The sequence below is a fragment of the Crassostrea angulata genome, chromosome 8 (assembly GCF_025612915.1).
Source record: "Crassostrea angulata isolate pt1a10 chromosome 8, ASM2561291v2, whole genome shotgun sequence".
Taxonomy (NCBI): Eukaryota; Metazoa; Mollusca; class Bivalvia; order Ostreida; family Ostreidae; genus Magallana; species Magallana angulata.
The window spans coordinates 46,473,715-46,495,610 of record NC_069118.1 but is presented as its reverse complement, the minus strand read 5'-3'; positions in this window follow the sequence as shown (position 1 = coordinate 46,495,610).

Here is a 21,896-nt window from a genome sequence, read left to right as displayed (position 1 = left end):
GGAAGATTAATGACTTCAAGGTAATCGGAATCAGTATTTGATGAAGCACACAATTTAAATGATAGAAAATTTATTAATTATTTGAACAAAAGTAAATGTAAACATAGATAGGAAATAAAAAAAAATAATTATTATGGGAACCTATACGCATGGTACTCAATTCAAAAAGATTATATTATGATTTTATTATTTTATGTAGTAAAATCACCCTTCCAACTGTTACTCAATTACATAACAATTGATGACCTGGGGCTATAAATGTTCTGAGCTGTGTGCGCTGAAGCGACACAAGATTCTCGGTCGCATGCGGCAATTGAATTAACACAGACTGGCCGAATAAACAAAGGGATGGGAAAGTGAAACAAAATGTTACACATAAGAAGAATCCACCAAAAATGATTTTCGACAGATCTTGTTATCTTTTCCCCAATTAAAAAAAAATCCAGCGCGAGCACCTGTCAGCGGGGCGGGAGGAAAGGGGGGGGGGGGGGTGGGCAGTTATGAGTTCGCTTCCACAATGAAACTACATAAGTGATTAATATGTGACCGATAGAATCTAATCTAAAGTTGTTTAAACTCATGTGAATTTTTTTAAAATAATAATCGAATGCCTCAATTCAGGGCATTCCTTTATCGTGCTAGCCCCTACCGCAAACATGGAACTTTGATTATAATTTGATTTCAAGTTTAAACTACCTTGTACGCTATCGTATAAATCAATGCTTAATCAACTGTACAAGTAAAATCAATTTATATTTTCGTCTTAAACCAATATAATAGTTGAAAACATAATAAAATATAGTTGTGTCCGTGCAAAATATGAAACATAAACGCGTCACATGTAGAAGAATACGAACCAACGGCGGATCACTTATCCACTCGCGCCGGATCTCCTCAGCCATGTGCGAGGGATGATCATCATTTAAAGGTTTAATATTTGAAGGGGGTGTTGATTTAAAACATTAATTGTACAGTTTTTAAAGTACTTTAATTACCTGAACAAACGAACCATTAGTTTATGTCTAACGATTTTTCCGATTTGGAGTAATATCGTTCATTAATATTCATTTACACTCAAATATTTAATTAAATATATATACAAGTAGGACAAACTTTTATAACATAAAATTAAAACAGTTCTTGTATATACGGCTATATTAACTCAAACACGTTCATTTGCATGTAAGTGTAAGTCGCGGTGTGTGAATCTTGTGTATTAAATAACCGCTTTAGATTACGTAAAGGTACAACGCACAGAAACGCACAGCTCAGAACCAAGGAAGATTTGAAAAGTTTGCAGTATAATGACCTTACTCTATCAAATAGAAGTTATATATTTTAAACTTAAACCCCACAATTGATCTATGTCTATTATTGCTTTAGAGAATGACATTGCTTTTATTAATTAAATGAACTATTTCTTACTTGACATCCACTTGTTTAATCCACAAAAGATTTTGTGTAATCAAAACTAAAACAATTCTTGAGTTCGCGGCTAAATAAACTCATATATGAGAGACGCAACTCTCGTGTATTAGATAACCGCTGACCGCTAGGTAGTCCAGCCGCGAGCATGGTAACCGATTTTCTCGGCCGCGGGCAAGGGAGAGCTTACGCACACACACATGCAGCTCTGATTCAAGGTAGATTTTAAATGCATGGAGTTAATAACTAAAATGTAATGCACAGAGTTTTTTAATTCCAAATTTTGTGGTTTACTAGAAAAGAAAAAGAATGTTTTGTTTTCCAATTGCCGTTTTTAATGATTGTGCACTATAAGAACTTAACAACAATGACTTTAACTCCTAAAGGAAAAGCTAATACTCCAACAACAAAAAAATTCTTATGAATTAATGCCTCCAGTATAAACCAGCATACTTTCTGCGGCAACTTTATGCCAGTTGTACGCACGAAGACTTTCGTTAACTTGTCAAATGAAAACAGGTACATGTCAACATGTAAAGCTTTTTACACTCATACTACACAAATCACTTACAAAATAACATTGTGACGACCTTTATGAGATCCCAACAAGCAACTTTTCCAGCGACAGCCATATCAAAATCCTAACCGTTTTTGAGTTATTAAGCAAAAACTTTTAGAGGCTATTGGCCCTTAATTTAAGGGGCCAGCCCTTTTTTATTGGTGTTAAATGAAAGCCCTTGATATTCTGCACAACTTTTATTCTACATGTCTTTACAAAATATTTTTCGTTAAAAAGATATAAAGGAAAATTTGTCTAAATTTTTGCACTTTTTGGAATCCTGTTTTTTGACCCCTACCTTTTCCTAAATAAAAAACGTAATCTAAAAACAAAAACTAATGTGCACCAGTACAATGTCTCTGCTATTCAAATTCGTTGGATTCCCATTCCCTGCTATCATAGTCTCGGAGCCTTTGTCTGGAAACCAAAGGCCCTAAAAAAAATTAAAAGGGGAATAACTCGTTACCGGAAAGGGAATTCTAACTTTTATGAATTGATGAAGATAGTGTTTTGTAAAGTCCATTAGCCCTGAAAATTTGAGCAAAAACCGTTCAGAAATGAGCACGATATGAAGCCTCAAAGTTCGCGTCTAGGAAGAAAAAAAAAAAAAGAACTAGAGCAAAGCTCGTTGCAAAGCAACGAGTGGGTTTTCCGCTAATGTCGAAAGCAACGCTAGAAGTACGTCTAAGAAGCAGAGTTCTTAATCTAGTAACAAAGAAACCTAAGTACAAAAAGATAAAAAAAAATCGAATGATTCTTGGTACAACTTAACATGATCCGAATGTTTTTAAGTACGACTTAACCAAAAACCCTTAACCATTTCAAGAACGACTTAACAAAAAAACCAATGTGTTTAAGTACGACTTAACAAATTTGACTTCATTTTAGGTACAAGTTTACTTTACCTTGAACTAACATCTTTTTTCTTAACCCAGAATGCAAAATTAAAATTTATGTAAAAAATCAATTTGGTTTAAAACATAATTCTGAGCAACTTTTCCTCTTCACTGCTTTTCAAAAGGTTGACCTTTTGTACTGTGTGCTCGTTGCGTCATTAATTGTCAGAAATTTATCGATGTTAAGTTTACTTTACTGTACTTCTGTGAATATTTTCTATGTAAAATTACTATGAACAAGACAACATTGAAATGGTGAACATTTCAAAGGGCCACGCTTATGTTATTTCAGAGAATTCTGCTTTGACCTTGACCTATAACTTGAAATTTTTCCAGCTGGCATAGAACTTTTAATTCAATTTCATTCCCCCTAACATACATGCATTTTTGTTCAATCTGACCAAGATTAAGCATATTTGGAAAATAATCTACTATTTAAAACTAATTTTAAAAAGATCTGCTATGACCTTCACATTGACAGACTTGGTTCAAGGTCACTGCACGCCATTAACCAATAAACTCTGTAAAGGTAAAATATTAGCCAAATAGGGGCTAAAAGGAGAGTATATCTATGCTCTTAAAATATGGATTTTTGTGTGATCTGATATGACCTTGACTCTTCATCTACAAATATCATTCGAGGTCATTGCATATATTTTGAACAAAGGCATCATGTGGGTAAAGTATGAGGCTGAATGGAGCAAAGGGAGAGAAGATATACTCCGGACAAGGATTTTTAAAAATATAATTCTGATATGACCTTCACAGTTTCTTTTCACTGAAAATAGGTTCAAGGTCACTACAAACCCTTTCACCCTTTACTCAAAAGCTCTGCTTATGTGAAGTCTGAGCCAAATAGGGGTTAGTAGAAATTATATATGCTCTCAAAAAAGGATTTTTGCATGATCCGATATGATCTTCACCCGTTACCTAGAAATTTCATGCAAGGTCACTGCACATCGTTTAACCATAGAAACACTCTGTGAGTATTAGCCAGATTGGACCAAAGGGAAAAAAGATATGCCCCAGACAAGGATTTTATATATATAATTCTTCTATGACCTTAACCTTATACCTAAAAACATGGTTCAAGGTCACTGCACATCCTTCAACCAAAGGAACCCTGTGGATGAGGTATGAGCCAGATTGGGCCAAGGGGAGAGAAGCTATGCTCCTGTCAAGCCATCTCGGATGGACAGACCGACAAATTGATCACTAGAAGGCGCCCGCATAAACATGCCTTTTTATCTAAAATAGTATCCATGCTATCTGCCCATGGTGAATAGTCATCAAAACCATTCATTAGCAGAATTTGATTTCCCTCCTTTTTAAGGTGGTATGGGACATCTGTCGATATTAATGTGGATTAAAGTACTATATAATTGAAAACTTTTCACCGGTTTAGAATTTTCAAATTTTACAATATTTAACCAAAAAATAGCTTTTAAAAATATTTGAAAAGGTAAAAATTGTAAAAACCCCAGCGGGATTCGAACTCATGACTTATAGGTTCCTAGTAAACCCTCTAACCCACTGTGCTAAGGAGTTAGGTGACCATTTTTGAGAAGAAACTACATGTACTTATATAATTACACTTTATTTTATTGTTTATTTCGATTAACAATACGTCACAACATGGAAGTGTCCCATATCACCTTTAACTCGGAACACCTCTGACCTAATAAGATCGCCGCATTAAATACAAAGTTTGATTTAACTCTAATTTGTTTATCATCAAGAAATTCTGCATCGCTGACAAATAAAGTTTTCTGTATAATTAAATACCAATTAACTGACTATTCGGACAATAGCAAGTTTATTGTCCCATTCCACAGCAACTATTTCCCTTGGCTTTGCCTCATTAAATAGTTGCTGTCTTGGGGGACAATAAACTTGCTATTGTCCTCATACCCAGTAAATACTAAATAGGCATATAATATCCCATCCACCTACATTTCATGTTATATAACCTCCCGTTTGTAACCTTCAATTTCACTGTAAAGTCAACATATCTGTCATAGCCGCAAGTTTCACAATTTATTTCTGCTTCTCATGTACTTAAAATTAGGGGCCTTAATATTGCTTACCAATTCCAACAAGAGACATCCCTCAAACTATTGATAATCATTAAAATTCATTTCATGAATCTACGCAACAATGATAAACCTTCAAGTACAGTCACTCTCAATTTTACAAAAATATTGACGGTACTTTTTCCGAAACTGTTCCTTGTATCTTTAACTTAGTACACTAACATTTTTATGAAAAGACGGTTTGTCTTATAATAAGAAAGCTAATGCAATTCTGAGAAAAAGAATACCACATATTGCCAATTCCATTGAGGTTTAATAAAAATATGGCCATTTAAGTGAACCCACCATTTCCAATTTCCTTTAGTAAACACAGATTTACAGGGTTCTCCATAGTAAAACATCTTTACCTGACCTTTTAGAGGTCAACTTTTGTTCAACCACCTTTAAAAAGAAACCTTATTCAATACAACATATGCCTACATGATATAATCATGATAAAAGCTTCACATCACTTAGAAATACCCTTACATGTATACCCCCCACCCCCCAATCTTTTGATTTTCATAAAAAGTCATGGTTTGAAATGTTTTACCTAATTTTATGAAACGTGTGGCAATTTCCTTGAGTCATTTCTCACACACATTTGAAAACAATCATCAATGATTCTAAAATTTGATCTTTATTTGTTTATTGTATGATTTGTACCATTTTAATTAACAAATAGACAGCTGTCCTGCTTGTGATTTCTTGTTTTCATGAAAAAAGTAAGCTAACAATCATATTTAGTGAATATCTAATCTATTCTGATTTCTAGTCTCCTTCTAACCATGCTAAAACAGTAAGTTACAACCTACAAGTTAGACATCTGCCTTAAATTAGAATTAAATTCAAACACACCCAGGTAGCTGGAGACAGAGTTGATTTCAATGAAAAATGTTCAAATTTGACATGTTTTTCTACTTTTTTATGCATATATACCTTAGAAAGGTAGAAATAGGTTGTTTCTTGTTCATTTCAAAAGTAATTATCATAGCAGCTGTTATTTCAAAGTCAAATGTACATTTACATATCCTACATGTAATCTTAATGCAGACAATTAAATAGGGGGGGGGGTTTCAATTATGTAAACACATCTAATTAAAATATCTTTATGAAATAAAAAATAAAGGAAACATAATTGTATACTTTTATTGAAAAACAAATTTTCACAGCAATTATGAATTTCTTAAAACAGCCTTAATTTTGTTTTCATAATTTCTTATCAAACACAAACCACAACATGGCATGATGCTTTCTTCAAGTTCCATTATTGTTCATGCATTATCGGATTTAATTTGAATTACCGGTAAATAGTCTGTAGAACACAAGGAATATGCATGTGGATAGAGGTGACAGGTTAATCTCAGGAGCTGACCCACAAGAATCAACAGGTACCGGTAAAAGCCATGTGGTAACAAGAGTCTGTTTTGAGCTGAAATAAATAAAAAAAATAATTAGCTGTGTTTACATACATGTACTAGTAATAGCTGTGTTTACATTAACATATGCATAGTATTTCTGTAAAAAATACACTGACCATGCAGTGTAATAAGTATGACATATCCCAATACATGACATAACATTTAGGCAGTACAAGTTCAAAAATTTGCATATCAAGTCATAATATAATATTAAAGAATTTTCATAGGTATAAACACTTATCAAATTGAGAAAGAGAGAGAGTTTGAGAGAAAGAGTTTATTACCGTACTTGTTGTGCAACAGTCAATATTTCAATTCGTAAATTACAAACGAATATTACCCACCGAACAGCGTCAAAGTACATGTACTGGTATTAGCTTCTGGTATACCATTTTTTATCAATTCTACTGTGTTTTTTTTTTTTGCAAATAAATTTAGCAAGGGTTTTTGTTTATTTTCTTATAAATTACATGTTTTAAAAACAATACTACGTGTAATAAGCATAAAACATGTAAGAGTAAACTTAATGAAGAATTTTTAATAGATTATTTTTCAAAGAATGTGGTACATTACATGTATGTCAATCTTTATAAAACTAGCGTATATTTCGTGCGCCATAAATTGCAAGTTTTTTGTAAATATCATTTACTTGCACGATAGGTATATATGGTCTAACCAAAATTTTCTTCATAAAGCTACAGCTGTATGTACCACATATATGTTTTGTCACAAGTATACATTTTTAAATAAAATACCCAAATTCCAACAGTTTAAATAAACTCAACTCATTCTCTGATAAGTTCATTGTGTTTTGTGTGTGCAAATCTTATTTGTCTGCTGCAACAGCAGCCAATCAGCGGTAAGCTGAATCCACAAAAAGAAAGTTTGTGTTTTAGGAGCGGGTAAATTGTTTATGCGACACTGTCAAGAAAACCACACCAAATAATAACAAGAAACATAAATATTCACTTAAATGTATTCTGTTGTAAAGTAAAGGTTTTTAACACTTATTGCATCTTGCAAAACATGTGATGACCTTAATCATCTGTCATATATCTGATATACATGTATATGTAAAAGATGGGAGAAATAACGACGGAACAAAGTGGGATTCGAACCTGGCCCTCTGAATCTCTAGTCAAGTGCTCTACCAACTGAGCTACATGTATCTGGCACCGGTATTCAAACCAGTCTGACCGTCACATTCCTCCCCCTTAAATGATCTTCACCCTCGAAGATCATCCCTGGCAGGATCGAGTTAACCTGTTAGTTCCAGGGGTTGGTCACAACACCAATATTGTAACAGGATGGGAGAAATAATGAAGGACCAAACCGGGATTTGAACCTGGGCCCCCTGAATCTCTAGTCAGGTGCTCTACCAACAGAGCTATCTGGCACTGGTATTCAAACCGGTCTGATCGTCACATATATAAAGAATTATTTTAAACAATGTTGTTCAATAAAAAATAACACTCGCAACCTTCAGTTTTTGTCTGTAATTAATCAATATTGGCGTGCGATCAGTTCTCGCCGAGTACCATTTCTCACCAGTGCATTGTTACGTCATTTTATCAACACATAAAATTCTATACGAAAATATGATGTAACAGTGCACCAGCGAGAAATGGTCCTCGGCGAGAACTGCTCGCACGCCAGTACTGCCAGTAGTCAGATTAAAAAAAGAGAATAAAAAATTACATTTAAAACATTAACAAGGACAATTTAAGTACACATCATAACTGCTAAACAAGAAAAATTATGTGAACTGGTAGAATGGTAGGCATAGTTCTAACTTGTAACCTACATGTACAAGTACATGTACCGGGTACCCGTTGGTCTGCTAAACCTCTTTAATGATACAATGATCGGCATCATAAAGATATTAAAGTCATGTTTTAACTCTGAAGTCTGAAGTATACAATTTTATTTACTTGAAGTTATGTCTACAGGGTATTCATGACTACATTTGGAGTTTTCTGCACAAGAATATATGATATGTTTCTAATTAGACCCTGCTTTGAATTTTGAGTTGAAAATTCACAATCTGTTATTTTTTTAAATAGATAAATTCAGTTACCCTTTCCAGTCCCCCATGAACCTCGAGCGAGTCTAAACATCCATGAAACATGTAAAAATTACACGTTAGTAAACAAACACCCACACCATAACAAAAACATCTAACAGTGTGCACGTACTCAGGTACTTACATGTACATCTATACTATATACTAAATTTTAATCAGTTAACAAGAAACTTTAAAAGGAGTAAAAGCCTCACCTTCTTCAGTAACATCCACATAAATCACACACTTTAATGTCCATCTTTTCTCCTTTATTACTCGTAGCTTATCAACGGCTGATCGTCGACAGAAGTGTGGCTGTCAGAATTTCCTCGTAAACGATTCACACGAGAACATATCCCTCCTTATACAAATATGTAGTATTGTTCCCTGTGCATGTTCATATGTTTCACAGTAACTTGAAAATGCATGTGTACACCGAAAGAATACACAACTTCTCTTCTGCATTACGGCTCTCTCTTTTCTACAATGCCGTTCGTTACTGTTTACATTCGGCGCGCGCGCGGGGGTTACAAACAGGGGCGCCCCGACAAATAGTTGCACATAGAACGTTTAAATAATAAGTGTTCATTGAATTCATAAATGATATAGATGAAAAAAAAATGAAATTGAATCACAACAATTTATCTAAGACGCAACACAACGTAATGCAGTAAATTCCTGGGCCTTAATGTGGCATTTGTTCGCTTGTGTGTCTATGTAGACATATTAACTCGTTCATGTACGATTCTCACATATTTGTTTTATGAAATTTGAAAAAAAATATAGCACAGAACTTGTTTAATTTGATACCAAATGACATTATTTAATATATTAACAATAACTGAATTAATTTTTTTTCATAAAATGATAACGATTTTTGCTATCAGAAAAATACGTGTATGAGCTGCTGACCCCTAATTATAGGGGCCAGCCCTTTTTTCTTAATTTTAAATGAAAGCTCTCGTTATTCTAAACAACTTTTGTTCTATATGTATTAACAAAATATTTTTAGTTTAAAGGTTATAATACAAAAAGCAACAAAATTTCAGCCCCGAAAAAATCTTAAACTTTGGCGACAAATAGCTCAAAAACTAACAAAGAAATTACCAAAATTTTTCATGCCAGCAAAACTATAAAATGTTACCGACAATTTCGCCAAATTTCATGCATCTATCATCTGTAGTTCCCGAGATCAACTCTGGACAAAAGACCCCCCAAATTTCAATTAAAGGGCAATAACTCATAACCGGAAGTAAATTTTAAAAATTTGAAAAAAACGTCTAGAGATATTAATATCATCTACATACCCTGAAAGTTTCATAGCAATCAGACAAAAAATGTTCGAGAAATCTCGTGCACAAAATTTGCGGGAAAAAAAAAAAAATAACTAGAGCAAAGCTCGTTGCAAAGCAACGAGTGGGTTTTCCGCTAATGTCGAAAGCAACGCTAGAAGTACGTCTAAGAAGCAGAGTTCTTTATCTAGTAACAAAGAAACCTAAGTACAAAAAGATAAAAAAAGAAACGAATGATTTTTGGTACAACTTAACATAATCCGAATGGTTTTAAGCACGACTTAACCATAAACCCTTAACCATTTCAAGAACGACTTAACAAAAAAAACAATGTGTTTAAGTACGACTTAACAAATTTGACTTCATTTTAGGTACAAGTTAACTTTACCTTGAACTAACATCTTTTTTCTTAACCCAGAATGCAAAATTAAAATTTACGTAAAAAATCAATTTTGTTTAAAACATAATTCTGAGCAACTTTTCCTCTTCACTGCTTTTCAAAGGGTTGACCTTTCGTACTGTGTGCTCGTTGCGTCATTAATTGTCAGAAACTTATCTATGTAAAGTTTACTTTACTGTACCTCTGTGAATATTTTCTATGTAAAATTAATATGAACCAGACAACATTGAAATGATGAACATTTCAAAGGGCCCCGCTAATGTTATTTCAGAGAATTTTGCTTTGACCTTGACCTTTAACTTGAAATTTTTCCAACTGGCATAGAACTTTTAATTCAATTTCATTCCCCCTAACATACATGCATTTTTGTTCAATCTGACCAAGATTAAGCATATTTGGAAAATAATCTACTGTCTAAAACTAATTTTAAAAAGATCTGCTATGACCTTCACATTGACAGACTTGGTTCAAGGTCACTGCACGCCATTAACCAATAAACTCTGTAAAGGTAAAATATTAGCCAAATAGGGGCTAAAAGGAGAGTATATCTATGCTCTTAAAATATGGATTTTTGTGTGTTCTGATATGACCTTGACTCTTCATCTACAAATATCATTCGAGGTCATTGCATATATCTTGATCAAAGGCATCATGTGGGTGAAGTATGAGGCTGAATGGAGCAAAGGGAGAGAAGATATACTCCGGACAAGGATTTTAAAAAATATAATTCTGCTATGACCTTCACAGTTTCTTTTCACTGGAAATAGGTTCAAGGTCACTACACACCCTTTACTCAAAAGCTCTGCTTATGTGAAGTCTGAGCCAAATAGGGGTTAGTAGAAAGTATATATGCTCTCAAAAAAGGATTTTTGCATGATTCGATATGATCTTCACCCATTACCTAGAAATTTCATGCAAGGTCACTGCACATCGTTTAACCATCGAGACACTCTGCGAGTATTAGCCAGATTGGACCAAAGGGAAAAAAGATATGCCCCAGACAAGGATTTTATATATATATAATTCTGCTATGACCTTAACCTTATACCTAAAAACATGGTTCAAGGTCACTGCGCATCCTTCAACCAAAGGAACCCTGTGGATGAGGTATGAGCCAGATTGGGCCAAGGGGAGAGAAGCTATGCTCCAGTCAAGCAATCTCGGATGGACAGACGGACAAATTGATCACTAGAAGGCGCCCGCATAAACATGCCTTTTTATCTAATTTAAAATAGTATCCATGCTATCTGCCCTTGGTGAATAGTCATCAAAACCATTCATCAGCAGAATTTGATTTCCATCCTTTTTAAGGTGGTATGGGACATCTGTCGATATTAATGTGGATTAAAGTACTATATAATTGAAAAATTTTCACCGGTTTAGAATTTTCAAATTTTACAATATTTAACCAAAAAATAGCTTTTAAAAATATTTGAAAAGGTAAAAATTGTAAAATCCCCAGCTGGATTCGAACTCATGACTTACAGGTTCCTAGTAAACCCTCTAACCCACTGCGTTAAGGAGTTAGGTGACCATTTTTGAAAAGAAACTACATGTACTTATATAATTACACTTTATTTTATTGTTTATTTCGATAAACAATACGTCACAACATGGAAGTGTCCCATATCACCTTAAACTCGGAACACCTCTGACCTAATAAGATCGCCGCATTAAATACAAAGTTTGATTTAACTCTAATTTGTTTATCATCAAGAAATTCTGCATCACTGACAAATAAAGTTTACTTCTGTATAATGAAATACCAATTAACTGACTATTCGGACAATAGCAAGTTTATTGTCCCACTCCACAGCAACTATTTCCCTTGGCTTTGCCTCATTAAATAGTTGCTGTCTTGGGGGACAATAAACTTGCTATTGTCCTCATACCCAGTAAATACTAAATAGGCATATAATATCCCATCCACCTACATTTCATGTTATATAACCTCCCGTTTGTAACCTTCAATTTCACTGTAAAGTCAACACATCTGTCATAGCCGCAAGTTTCACAATTTATTTCTGCTTCTCATGTACTTAAAATTAGGGGCCTTAATATTGCTTACCAATTCCAACAAGAGACATCCCTCTAACTATTGATAATCATTAAAATTCATTTCATGAATCTACGCAACAATGATAAACCTTCAAGTACAGTCACTCTCAATTTTACAAAAATATTGACGGTACTTTATCCTAAACTGTTCCTTGTACCTTTAACTTAGTACACTAACATTTTTATGAAAAGACGGTTTGTCTTAGAATAAGAAAGCTAAAGCAATTCTGAGAAAAAGAATACTACATATTGCCAATTCCATTGAGGTTTAATAAAAATATGGCCATTTAAGTGAACCCACCATTTCCAATTTCCTTTAGTAAACACAGATTTACAGGGTTCTCCATAGTAAAACATCTTTACCTGACCTTTTAGAGGTCAACTGTTGTTCAACATCCTTTAAAAAGAAACCTTATACAATACAACATATGCCTACATGATATAATCATGATAAAAGCTTCACATCACTTAGAAATACCCTTACATGTATACCCCCCCCCCCAATCTTTTGATTTTCATAAAAAGTCATGGTTTGAAATGTTTTACCTAATTTTATGAAACGTGTGGCAATTTCCTTGAGTAATTTCTCACACATATTTGAAAACAATCATCAATGATTCTAAAATTTGATCTTTATTTGTTTATTGTATGATTTGTACCATTTTAATTAACAAATAGACAGATGTCCTGCTTGTGATTTCTTGTTTTCATGAAAAAAGTAAGCTAACAATCATATTTAGTGAATATCTAATCTATTCTGATTTCTAGTCTCCTTCTAACCATGCTAAAACAGTAAGTTACAACCTACAAGTTAGACATCTGCCTTAAATTAGAATTAAATTCAAACACACCCAGGTAGCTGAAGACAGAGTTGATTTCAATGAAAAATGTTCAAATTTGACATGTTTTTCTACTTTTTTTCTGCATATATACCTTAGAAAGGTAGAAATAGGTTGTTTCTTGTTCATTTCAAAAGTAATTATCATAGCAGATGTTATTTCAAAGTCAAATGTACATTTACATATCCTACATGTAATCTTAATGCAGACAATTAAATAGAGGGGAGGGGGGGGGGGGATTTTTCAATTATGTAAACACATCTAAATATCTTTATGAAATAAAAAATAAAGGAAACATAATTGCATACTTTTATTGAAAAACAAATTTTCACAGCAATTATGAATTTCTTTAAACAGCCTTAATTTTGTTTTCATAATTTCTTATCAAACACAAACCACAACATGGCATGATGCTTTCTTCAAGTTCCATTATTGTTCATGCATTATCGGATTTAATTTGAATTACTGGTAAATAGTCTGTAGAACACAAGGAATATGCATGTGGATAGAGGTGACAGGTTAATCTCAGGAGCTGACCCACAAAAATCAACAGGTACCAGTAAAAGCCATGTGGTAACAAGAGGCTGTTTTGAGCTGAAATAAAAAAAAAAATAATTAGCTGTGTTTACATACATGTACTAGTAATAGCTGTGTTTACATTAACATATGCATAGTATTTCTGTAAAAAATACACTGACCATGCAGTGTAATAAGTATGACATATCCCAATACATGATATAACATTTAGGCAGTACAAGATCAAAAAATTGCATATCAAGTCATAATATAATATTAAAAAATTTTCATAGGTATAAACACTTATCAAATTGAGAGAGAGAGAGAGTTTGAGAGAGAGAGAGTTTATTACGGTACCGTACTTGTAGTGCAACAGTCAATATTTCAATTCGTAAATTACAAATGAATATTACCCACCGAACAGCGTCAAAGTACATGTACTGGTATTAGCTTCTGGTATACCATTTTTTATCAATTCTACTGTGTTTTGTTTTTTTTGGCAAATAAATTTAGCGAGGGTTTTTGTTTATTTTCTTATAAATTACATGTTTTAAAAACAATACTATGTGTAATAAGCATAAAACATGTATGAGTAAACTTAATGAAGAATTTTTAATAGATTATTTTTCACAGAATGTGGTACATTACATGTATGTCAATCTTTATAAAACTAGCGTATATTTCGTGCGCCATAAATTGCAAGTTTTTTGTAAATATCATTTACTTGCATGATAGGTATATATGGTCAAACCAAAATTTTATTCATAAAGCTACAGCTGTATGTACCACATATATGTTTTGTCACAAGTATACATTTAAAAAAAAAAATACCCAAATTCCAACAGTTGAAATAAACTCAACTCATTCTCTGATAAGTTCATTGTGTTTTGTGCGTGCATATCTTATTTGTCTGCTGCAACAGCAGCCAATCAGCTGTAAGCTGAATCCACAGAAAGAAAGTTTGTGTTTTAGGAGCGGGTAAATTGTTTATGCGACACTGTCAAGAAAACCACACCAAATAATAACAAGAAACATAAATATTCACTTAAATGTATTGTGTTGTAAAGTAAAGGTTTTTAACACTTATTGCATCTTGCAAAACATGTGATGACCCTTAATCATCTGTCATATATCTGATATACATGTGTATGTAAAAGATGGGAGAAATAACGATAGAACAAACTGGGATTCGAACCTGGCCCTCTGAATCTCTAGTCAAGTGCTCTACCAACTGAGCTACATGTATCTGGCACTGGTATTCAAACCAGTCTGACCGTCACATTCCTCCCCCCTTAAATGATCTTCACCATCGAAGATCACCCCTGGCAGGATCGAGTTAACCTGTTAGTTCCAGGGGTTGGTCACAACACCAATATTGTAACAGGATGGTAGAAATAATGAAGGACCAAACCGGGATTTGAACCTGGGCCCCCTGAATCTCTAGTCAGGTGCTCTACCAACTAAGCTATCTGGCACTGGTATTCAAACCGGTCTGATCGTCACATATATAAAGAATTACTTTAAACAATGTTGTTCAATAAAAAATAACACTCGCAACCTTCAGTTTTTGTCTGTAATTAATCAATATTGGCGTGCGATCAGTTCTCGCCGAGTACCATTTCTCACCAGTGCATTGTTACGTCATTTTATCAACACATAAAATTACATACGAAAATATGATGTAACAGTGCACCAGCGAGAAATGGTCCTCGGCGAGAACTGCTCGCACGCCAGTACTGCCAGTAGTCAGATTAAAAAAAGAGAATAAAAAATTACATTTAAAACATTAACAAAGACAATTTAAGTACACATCATAACTGCTAAACAGGAAAAATTATGTGAACTGGTAGAATGGTAGGCATAGTTCTAACTTGTAACCTACATGTACAAGTACATGTACCGGCATCTTCGCTAGCCAAGGATTTTCGGGGGAGCAAAGCGGACCGAAAACCCTTGGCTAGCGAAGATGATGTACCGGGCACCCGTTGGTCTGCTAAACCTCTTTAATGATACAATGATCGGCATCATAAAGATATTAAAGTCATGTTTTGACTCTGAAGTCTGAAGTATACAATTTTATTTACTTGAAGTTATGTCTACAGGGTATTCATGACTACATTTGGAGTCTTCTGCACAAGAATATATGATATGTTTCTAATTAGACCCTGCTTTGAATTTTGAGTTGAAAATTCACAATCTGTTATTTTTTTAAATAGATAAATTCAGTTACCCTTTCCAGTCCCCCATGAACCTTGAGCGAGTCTAAACATCCATGAAACATGTAAAAATTACACGTTAGTAAACAAACACCCACATCATAACAAAAACATCTAACAGTGGGTAACGGGTGGTTTCGCTCCGATCGCTTGCTCGCCCTGAGAGGTTTTGCGCCGAGTGGTTTCGCCCCTTTTCAATATATGAAATAGGTATTATTAACGATCAATGATTACCTGTATTTATCGATCTAAGCAAACCCCAAATAATTGCTAACGTTGTGTTTTATGGAATAATTTAAAATTATCGTGATTTTACGTAATCGAGCCGTCTTAATTAATGCATTTTATAAACATTTGTGTATAGTGAAGGCATTTTTAGCCAATTTTCCTTGAGCCATTATATGTCCGTGATTTCACTTAGTTATGTAAAATTTTAACATTACTTACATTGCTTTCTTAATGCATTTATGAACATTTGTAATGTCATTGTCATGGGAGTGAAATCATTTTTTGCAAATTTTCCGTGATTTCACTTAATTATGTATAATGTTCATAGGTTTTCTTAATTAATTATGTAGTATTCATCTTGTATATATAGATAATTATGCTGTTGTGATCTTTATAATCTATTACTCTTTAACTTAATTATATGGTGAACAGAAGAACAGAAGAAGACATGTAAACTTTTATAGATTTATTGTAATATAAAAGTCATAGAAAATATTGAGAAAACACATAAACATACATCAACACATATTTAAAAAAAAAGCACTAGTGATTGAGGAGGTAGGTGCACTATCAAAGTCAAATTCAAAGCACTAATGATAGTCTATTAGTTCACTATGGGTGTCACTCGCACACTTAATTTGCACAGCCGGAAATCACAGTAGTATCAAGTCACTCGCATGGAGCATGTACACGGTACCGCACAACCGTAGAAAGTGTCCAGTTGACAACTGTCCTGCATCATACTGCTCCCAGGCCTCCGTCAATTTCTTCTGGGTTGCAGATGATGACTGTCTTACATCCCTGAAGAGGTTCTCGCTGGACACACGAGTCTCCACCAACTTTGCCTCATGCAAAAGAAGAGGGACAAGCTTGTAGAAGGTGCATCCCCGATGTCCAGCTTTGCCGTTGACCCTGTGATGCCAACCTTTAATAAATACAAATAATATATTCATTAATGCCATTTTCCAAAAATACAAAAAGAATCAGCTTAATAATTAATAATTATATGCAGTTATTGTTCACAATCCGATTGAAAATATATTGAATACATTAATTTAACATGTATATGCGAGCATCTTATGGAATTTTATGCATTATTTATATCATTTTATAATCTATCATATCATATAATGCATTATATTTTAGGTACTCACAAACTTATGGCAGTAGAGGCAGCATTCACGAACCATTTCTTCGCTATACTCTTTCTGAATACTGGTTCCAAAAAATACGCGCTAACGAATTCTTGAGATACTCATCATTTAGTTCTCCAAATTAGATCGCAATCAAAGCTATTTATTTAACGGTTTTATTGATGATGGATTAATTGCCGATTAATTAAACTGCTCAGGCGATGTGTATAAAATTATTGTCTAATTAAACTAAATTACTTTCTAAAACATTTAATTTACCACTTATGTATAGATAGAAATAATTTAAATTACATATTAAAAAACCAAAGCAACAAGCAGTGTGTATTGTAGTGTTTATTAATACAATCGGGGCGAATCCACTCGGGGCGATCATGCATTCGGAGCGAAACCTCTCAGGGCGAACAAGCGATCGGAGCGAAACCACCCGGATTCTAACAGTGTGCACGTACTTACATGTACATCTATACTATATACTAAATTTTAACCAGTTAACAAGAAACTTTAAAAGGAGTAAAAGCCTCACCTTCTTCAGTAACATCCACATAAATCACACACTTTAATGTCCATCTTTTCTCCTTTATTACTCGTAGCTTATCAACGGCTGATCGTCGACAGAAGTGTGGCTGTCAGAATTTCCTCGTAAACGATTCACACGAGAAAAATATCCTCCTTAAACAAATATGTAGTATTGTTCCCTGTGCATGTTCATATGTTTCACAGTAAATTGAAAATGCATGTATACACCGAAAGAATACACAACTTCTCTTCTGCATTACGGCTCTCTCTTTTCTACAATGTCATGCCGTTCGTTACTGTTTACATTCGGCGCGCGCGCGGGGGTTACATACAGGGGCGCCCCGACAAATAGTTGCACATAGAACGTTTAAATAATGTGTGTTCATTGAATTCATAAATGATATAGATGAAAAAAATGAAATTGAATCACAACAATTTATCTAAGACGCAACACAACGTAATGCAGTAAATGCCTGGGCCTTAAAGTGGCATTTGTTCGCTTGTGTGTCTATGTAGACATATTAACTCGTTCATGTACGATTCTCACATATTTGTTTTATGAAATTTGAAAAAAAATATAGCACAGAACTTGTTTAATTTGATACCAAATGACATTATTTAATATATTAACAATAACTGAATTCATTTTTTTTCATTAAATGATAATGATTTTTGCTATCAGAAAAATACGTGTATGAGCTGCTGACCCCTAATTATAGGGGCCAGCCCTTTTTTCTTAATTTTAAATGAAAGCTCTCGTTATTCTAAACAACTTTTGCTCTATATGTATTAACAAAATATTTTTAGTTTAAAGGTTATTATACAAAGAACAACAAAATTTCAGACCCCCCAAAACCTTATACTTTACCGGCAAATAGCTTAAAAACTAAAAAACATTTTGCCAAAATTTTCATGCCAGCAAAACTATAAAATGTTACCAACAATTCTGCTAAATTTCATGCAACTATCTTTTGTAGTTCCCGAGATCAACTCTGGACAAAAGACCCCCCAATTTTCAATTAAAGGGCAATAACTCATAACCGGAAGTGAATTTTAAAAATTTGAAAAAAACGTCTCGAGATATTAACATTGCCTACATACCCTGAAAGTTTCATAACAATCAGACAACAAATGTACGAGAAATGGCCTACACAAAATTTGCGGATAAAAAAAAAAAATAATAACTAGAGCAAAGCTCGTTGCAAAGCAACGAGTGGGTTTTCCGCTAATGTCGAAAGCAACGCTAGAAGTACGTCTAAGAAGCAGAGTTCTTAATCTAGTAACAAAGAAACCTAAGTACAAAAAGGTAAAAGAAAATCGAATGATTCTTGGTACAACTTAACATGATCCGAATGTTTTTAAGTACGACTTAACCAAAAACCCTTAACCATTTCAAGAACGACTTAACAAAAAAAAAACAAATGTGTTTAAGTACGACTTAACAAATTTGACTTCATTTTAGGTACAAGTTTACTTTACCTTGAACTAACATCTTTTTTCTTAACCCAGAATGCAAAATTAAAATTTATGTAAAAAATCAATTTTGTTTAAAACATAATTATGAGCAACTTTTCCTCTTCACTGCTTTTCAAAAAGTTGACCTTTCGTACTGTGTGCTCGTTGCGTCATTAATTGTCAGAAACTTATCGATGTTAAGTTTACTTAACTGTACTTCTGTGAAGATTTTCTATGTAAAGTTACTATGAACCAGACAACATTGAAATGGTGAACATTTCAAAGGGCCCCGCTTATGTTATTTCAGAGAATTCTGCTTTGACCTTGACCTATAACTTGAAATTTTTCCAGCTGGCATAGAACTTTTAATTCAATTTCATTCCCCCTAACATACATACATTTTTGTTCAATCTGACCAAGATTAAGCATATTTGGAAAATAATCTACTATTTAAAACTAATTTTAAAAAGATCTGCTATGACCTTCACATTGACAGACTTGGTTCAAGGTCACTGCACGCCATTAACCAATAAACTCTGTAAAGGTAAAATATTAGCCAAATAGGGGCTAAGAGGAGAGTATATCTATGCTCTTAAAATATGGATTTTTGTGTGATCTGATATGACCTTGACTCTTCATCTACAAATATCATTCGAGGTCATTGCATATATTTTGAACAAAGGCATCATGTGGGTAAAGTATGAGGCTGAATGGAGCAAAGGGAGAGAAGATATACTCCGGACAAGGATTTTTAAAAATATAATTCTGATATGACCTTCACAGTTTCTTTTCACTGAAAATAGGTTCAAGGTCACTACACACCCTTTCACCCTTTACTCAAAAGCTCTGCTTATGTGAAGTCTGAGCCAAATAGGGGTTAGTAGAAATTATATATGCTCTCAAAAAAGGATTTTTGCATGATCCGATATGATCTTCACCCGTTACCTAGAAATTTCATGCAAGGTCACTGCACATCGTTTAACCATAGAAACACTCTGTGAGTATTAGCCAGATTGGACCAAAGGGAAAAAAGATATGCCCCAGACAAGGATTTTATATATATAATTCTGCTATGACCTTAACCTTATACCTAAAACATGGTTCAAGGTCACTGCACATCCTTCAACCAAAGGAACCCTGTGGATGAGGTATGAGCTAGATTGGGCCAAGGGGAGAGAAGCTATGCTCCTGTCAAGCCATCTCGGATGGACAGACCGACAAATTGATCACTAGAAGGCGCCCGCATAAACATGCCTTTTTATCTAAAATAGTATCCATGCTATCTGCCCATGGTGAATAGTCATCAAAACCATTCATTAGCAGAATTTGATTTCCCTCCTTTTTAAGGTGGTATGGGACATCTGTCGATATTAATGTGGATTAAAGTACTATATAATTGAAAACTTTTCACCGGTTTAGAATTTTCAAATTTTACAATATTTAACCAAAAAATAGCTTTTAAAAATATTTGAAAAGGTAAAAATTGTAAAATCCCCAGCGGGATTCGAACTCATGACTTACAGGTTCCTAGTAAACCCTCTAACCCACTGTGCTAAGGAGTTAGGTGACCATTTTTGAGAAGAAACTACATGTACTTATATAATTACACTTTATTTTATTGTTTATTTCGATAAACAATACGTCACAACATGGAAGTGTCCCATATGACCTTAAACTCGGAACACCTCTGACCTAATAAGATCGCCGCATTAAATACAAAGTTTGATTTAACTCTAATTTGTTTATCATCAAGAAATTCTGCATCGCTGACAAATAAAGTTTTCTTCTGTATAATGAAATACCAATTAACTGACTATTCGGACAATAGCAAGTTTATTGTCCCATTCAACAGCTACTATTTCCCTTGGCTTTGCCTCATTAAATATTTGCTGTCTTGGGGGACAATAAACTTGCTATTGTCCTCATACCCAGTAAATACTAAATAGGCATATAATATCCCATCCACCTACATTTCATGTTATATAACCTCCCGTTTGTAACCTTCAATTTCACTGTAAAGTCAACATATCTGTCATAGCCACATTTCACAATTTATTTCTGCTTCTCATGTACTTAAAATTAGGGGCCTTAATATTGCTTACCAATTCCAACAAGAGACATCCCTCTAACTATTGGTAATCATTAAAATTCATTTCATGAATCTACGCAACAATGATAAACCTTCAAGTACAGTCACTCTCAATTTTACAAAAATATTGACGGTACTTTATCCGAAACTGTTCCTTGTATCTTTAACTTAGTACACTAACATTTTTATGAAAAGACGGTTTGTCTTAGAATAAGAAAGCTAATGCAATTCTGAGAAAAAGAATACCACATATTGCCAATTCCATTGAGGTTTAATAAAAATATGGCCATTTAAGTGAACCCACCATTTCCAATTTCCTTTAGTAAACACAGATTTACAGGGTTCTCCATAGTAAAACATCTTTATCTGACCTTTTAGAGGTCAACTTTTGTTCAACCACCTTTAAAAAGAAACCTTATTCAATACAACATATGCTTACATGATATAATCATGATAAAAGCTTCACATCACTTAGAAATACCCTTACATGTATACCCCCCACCCCCCAATCTTTTGATTTTCATAAAAAGTCATGGTTTGAAATGTTTTACCTAATTTTATGAAACATGTGGCAATTTCCTTGAGTCATTTCTCACACATATTTGAAAACAATCATCAATGATTCTAAAATGTGATCTTTATTTGTTTATTGTATGATTTGTACCATTTTAATTAACAAATAGACAGCTGTCCTGCTT